This window comes from Corvus moneduloides, chromosome 1 (assembly GCF_009650955.1).
Source record: "Corvus moneduloides isolate bCorMon1 chromosome 1, bCorMon1.pri, whole genome shotgun sequence".
Taxonomy (NCBI): domain Eukaryota; kingdom Metazoa; phylum Chordata; class Aves; order Passeriformes; family Corvidae; genus Corvus; species Corvus moneduloides.
Genome location: NC_045476.1, coordinates 151008431 through 151014464, shown reverse-complemented (window position 1 = coordinate 151014464; position 6034 = coordinate 151008431).

The following is a 6034-nucleotide window of genomic DNA, read 5'->3' as shown; positions in this document are numbered from 1 at the left end:
CGATCTCTATGTTAATAGGGATCCCTGTTCCTCCAATTTTATCCCTGTTCCTCCAACTTTTTCCTTCTGCTGTCTGTTGCTAATCAAAAATCTTCAATCCATGGTGATTTAGCTCTGCTTATGAAAAAGAAATGGAATATTTTGAAGGTAAAATAAAAAAAAAATGAGACATGGCAAGTGGAATCTCAGATTATTCATATCTTAATCACCAATACAACCTTGGCAAACAGAACTTCAGAAAAACATAGAAAATGGATTCAGGCTAGAATTTAACCTAGCTGCTGGTACAGGGTAAATTGAAGCCAATGAAAGACACAGAAAGAGAAAAATTATTATGACAAACTTTCTTCTTTGAGGAATGAGAGATGAACAAATACTACAAAAAAAGTGTGGTCAAGGTTGACCAAGAAGTGAGGTACTTACTTTGAGGGAAAAAAGTACATCAGCAGAATTCCTACAGAACTCTTTACTAAAATTGCTGTGATGTCAACACCACCCACCTTCCCCTGGGAGATTTCCACTCCACAGAATGGGCTGGAAGGTCCTTTTATATGTGTCCTTGCACTATTTACAATGAATCTGGTTTCTGTTGTATAAAGACCACAATATTTATTTCAAAAATGAACCAGCCTTTGAGGTAGTTATGGGAGCAATTCTGCAAAACTACTTCAGAGGAGATACATTGATGCTCTTGGAAAGATCCTTTCTGGAGGTTTTGGAAATATGGTCAGTGTTTCTATGAACATAAGCAATTAATTCATTGAAAGCAGTGGCTAAACATCTTTATTTTTGTGGAATTTGACATAGGATTTTTGTGGGATTCATAGCTGGTCTAAATCTCACTGCAAGCAAATGGATTTCTTTTGCATATGATTTGCAAATAGCTTAACTGCTATGTGCAGACATGCTTAAAAATTCACTACAACTAACATTCCTTCTAGAAAGTAAAAATCCCAAACAATTTCAACCACAGTTGTCTCATCAGCATTAGTTTAAAATTCAGAACTTTGTACAGACAGCAGAAAAACTCTTTCTAGGCATATTTTTGCAGACATAAATTTACAACTTCTCTAACAATTCAAAGGCTTTCATTAATTTCAAATATTTTTTTAGAAAATGTTCATCAAATTATGTGGAACAATATTGGTGAAAATTTGAAGACTTTCAATCTGATACATAAGTAACATTTATTTTAATCTTTCCTATTGAATTTTAAAGAATTAGAATTTTCAGAAAATGCTTGCCAAGCTCTGAATATATTTTGCAGTTATTAATTCGATGAGTAAATTTGCTTGTTTTATTTGAGAAAATAAAAATACAAAACCTGGTCTTACTTTCACAGAACTCCTTCTAATTTCTAAAATTATACTGTTCATTGATATGCTTTTAAAGACAGTTACAGTTGTAATAAATATAATGAAACTTACCGGCAACCTTCTGTGATGTCAGTAAAAATACATGTTCTTTGACCAAACCACCAGTCCCATTAATTTTTAACTTCAAATGTCAAATTAAGAGTGTATTGTGAGCTGGGAATAATATGTTTTTCATGTAAAGATTATTTTTATACCACAATGTTTACTGCTTGAATAAAACAACCCAAAAACATTTCACAAAATGCAATTTCAAAGTTTTGTCTTCTTTATTCCTTGTGTGTGAAGTAAAAAGCCTGTATGCTTTTTCACTCCACTATGCCCTCAGTAGGGGTAAATAAATAAAGAAAACTTTGAATGTCAGCAAACCTTCAGGAGAGACAGCTGTTGTATTCCATTTATTGGTAGGTGCAGGCAGTGGGATCCTAAATTTTACAGTTGTTTGACATGTGATTTGTATGTGGCTGTCCTCTGTCTTTCAGAGACGAGAATTCTTTGTCAGGGGGGAATAATTTGTCAGGGGAGAGAGATGTCAAACATGGCTTTCTGTGTCATCATCATCAGACAGGTTTGATGTGTTATTGATTGAATTTATATGGGATTTGCTGGGAAGAGAAGGATCTACTCTGCTATTCACCTGCCAAAGGCACAACAGCAGATGATCTCAGGTTGTGTAAGTCATGATTGGCAGAAACTAACTTTCCTTAGTTCTTGGACTTTTGCAGGCATGTTTCTAACTTGTGGCAGAAAATGACCAGGGCCATGCAATACCTAGGACCCTGCTCATACTCAGACATACTATCATGAAAAATACTCCTAAAAATGCACTGGCATGAAATCTAAGACAAATGTCTGGAGGTAGATGGATAGAGGTATCGATAAAGGTAGACTGCTAGAAGCCACATCTGGAATGATTTTGACATTGCTTTAATTTCCTGCCCTGGCCTAAATAGTCTCTCATTTTCCTTTCTCTTCTTCTTTTGTCCCAAATATCTCATGTACATGGATTTTACATCAATGTAATTGGCTTTGGTGGCCTAAGCTCCCTGGTGGCTGTAAATTTTGCTCAAGATTTATGAGGTTGCAACTAAGATTAGAAACTGGATTTGAGAACAGCATATATCACGCAGAGATATGAATGGATTAATTTCTCAAGAAAATTAGATGGGTGAACTGAAAATGTTTTCTTCTGCTATAGTAATAGAGAAAGGGGGTTGGTATACTCAGTCAAAATTATGGCCTCTGAATCAAATCTTTAATATATTTTTCAATACATGATAATTTTATCTGTCATCACTATCAAATAGCTGTAATGTTATTCACTTAACATCATTCAAGAAACAACTTAACTAATGTCTCTGACAGAGAATTCATCTTCTGTTATTTCTCCAGCTGTATTTTCCTTCTTACAATCCCCAAAATGACTCTAGGACTGACTCCTCCTCCTAAATTACAATATCCAAACAATTTAAATTAGTATGTCATGAGATTGGAGTCGTTTTGTGTTCGACCTAATTATTAAAATTACTTTCTGAGAACTAATGGTATAATTACTCTTATAATTAGTAAAATAAAGAACCTGTAACTGCTTAGACTGGGAGCAGCTGATATGATCAAGCTTTAAATTGAAAAAATCCAAAATTTTCTTGCCTGTCATCTGTAGCTCAGTACATTTCAAAGGGAAGGCTGATACATGCCTGCAATGACTATGTTTAAACAACTAAATCTTGTCTCCACCTTAGCATTTGATTCATTACTCACTGATGAACCTTTGTCCCTACTTGCCTGTTACTGGGAAAACATACAGCAGTGTCTACTACAGATACCAAAACATACTTGCTGCAGCACTAGTGATACTGCCCTGCAATAAAACAGGAATGGGAGGCTGAGTGAAACTGAAAAAAGGGCTCGAGTTAGAGGCTGACCTTCCCAGGGTATAGCTCTGCTAAGCTCACTGCCCAGCGGAGCCCTGGGGCATCCATGTCAGGCATCACCATTGCAATTTGCTATGGGTGTAAAGCTGGGACCAGGGGGATTAGGAATCTTTGCTGGCTATTCTTTTTCTTGCTCCTTTTTCCTTTCATTTTCTGTACCATCAGAGGACTGCCCATCTTGCTGATGCTCAGTGGGACATTCTTGAACTAAGACATCCCAGGATACACCATTTGGAATGTGATCTACATATATGGAGTGCACATTATGCCCTTTTGCACAATTTCCTTCCTGAGAAAATATATCCCTGGTATAATTTTTTTGGCTATTTTGGCTGTGGATGACACAGGCATGTCTGTCTCTCAGATTAGATGGACCTCCTGGGGAAAAGTACATATCCATTTCACTTACTGTGTATGGCACCAGTTCTAGAAAACCTTTCATGATTATTTGTAGTATAATGCAATATATGAACTTTTTTATTATTGGATGAATGATGGAACCCCCTTCTCCCTGGATTGCATTTCTAACCTTTTATTTTGTTAAGCAATCAGCGAGATGTTTATACCTCTTATTTTGATGCTAAAGATCCTGAGATTTTCAAGTAAATGGTTACTGTGTTTTACTGTAGCTTTCTCTTGATTTGCAGCCCCAAAATGCCAGAAAATGTATTTTTGAATGCTCAGTTATATTTCAGCAGGAAAGAAGAACACCAAACCATTGCATCAGGGTTCAATTAGAGTAAATGGAATAACTGCTCATAAACATTCTAGTGTGTTAATATTTTGGGCTCAATACCCATCATGAAAGCTATGTGCATCTTCACTTTGAACACATGACCAGACAAATCCATAATAAATGACACAGAATTATGCTGTGCCCTACAGAAGTATCCTACACATCTCAATTTGTACATAAATGCAAAATGCAAAAAGGATATAAATTTCTCAAACAAGAGAGGAAAAATCCTTTAAATATACTTTTTTTTCTGTTAATAATACTGAAAATATTTTCCAGAAGGGTGTGTATAACTCAAAATGGGCTTGGATACTTCTAAATCCACAATACAGCTTTTTCTCCTGTAGCTGATTTCACTCAAACATAAAATGACTGACAAACAAGATGTTTTACCCACATTATCGTTTAAAGAAAAAATGAGTAACAAATGTACAAGTTGCTATTTTGCATTTTCTTTTCATACTGACATCTTGAATAAGACATACATAGTTAAATGTTTCTCAAAATTCAAATGATGAAGGAATTGTTACCCTAATTATTAATTAAAATACTTTCTACATCCAAAAAATGCAACAGAAGATGTTGAGGCCTGCACCATCATAAACAGGCGTGAAATTCTCTTACACACAAAAGCTAAGATGGGCTGCCATGACTCTGAGCAAAGATGAGAGTCTCCAAACTATACAAAGATACCAGTGTTTGAACAGACCAGACAGGGTAGGTGGTTCCCCAGCACACAAGAAGGCAGTGACTGGAAGAATAATGAGGACACAGGTTGCTTACCTTCTACGGTTCTGTGTTGCCATCACAAGAGTAATCCGCTCTAAAGAACTATTTATGGTTAGTGCTAATGGGTCATCCTTTGCTATGAGGACTTGGATCTTGACCATGTGTGGCTACTAAAATTTGCCCTTGGTGGTTTTTGTAAAGATGGAAAACTATGTGCACAAAGATAGCTCCCTGAACTTTACCATGGAATTCCATTAATTTTAGTCTTTACTCTAAAATGTTTCCTCTCTGAGACGAGGACAGGCCATTTGTACATTGGCCTGAATCTTGCCTTTGTGTAGTTGATATATCTGCTGCATTTTCATTAATTCACTGGGTATACAGCATATTTGAAATGAAAAACATGACTGAAATAGATGCTAAATTTCTACACAGAGTGAGATTGGTATTTTTAGGAGCAAATTACTGTGGAGATATACCTGGAAAGAAGACCTTTGTTGCTGTTTTGCTTAACACCTTAAGCACATTTGGTTTTGCTGCATTAAGCTAAATTAAAATTCTACATAAATCCATAATCATATAATGCAGTTGTAAACTTAAAAAGTACCAGTTTTATTTCATGTTGTCGCATGCTTTTAAAAAATGACCTTTGTTATTAGGTGTTGGATTGTAACACATTACAGGGTCCAAGGAGAATTCACTTGGGACTTCTGTACAGCATTAGCTTATCAGAGACACGTACAAACGTTTTCAATAAGAAGGTAACCCTTAAAGTCAGGCATGGAAATAGAACTTAATTAGCAAAATAAAGCAAAGACTACAGCATTCTCGTTTTTTAAACAAAATCCAGGTAGCCTTTTCAAGAGGCCATCAAAGCTATAGGTACTCATTTTTAAACTATCATTGAACTTTAGACTTTTAATTAAGATCAATCTCACTGATTGCAGTAGTAAAGTGAAAGGAAGACAAACAGCACTTAAATAACAGTGCTTCCGACTTCCAACTGGAGCAATAAATACATATAAACAGCATATTAATACTGCAGATACTAGATGTGCACTGGTGTCAGATAATGCTTCAGACCTACCCCTTCAAGAGCTTGCTGTGCAGGTTAGGAAACCTGCCACTGCCCACCCTGTTCCATGCCATCTCCACTCTCCACTCCAGACTATATGTGTCCAGGAATATGTACCTATATGAATAAGACACATCAGTTCTTTTCCCCAAAAGGCTTGTGGGTTTAAGCTTTAAACAAGATTTAA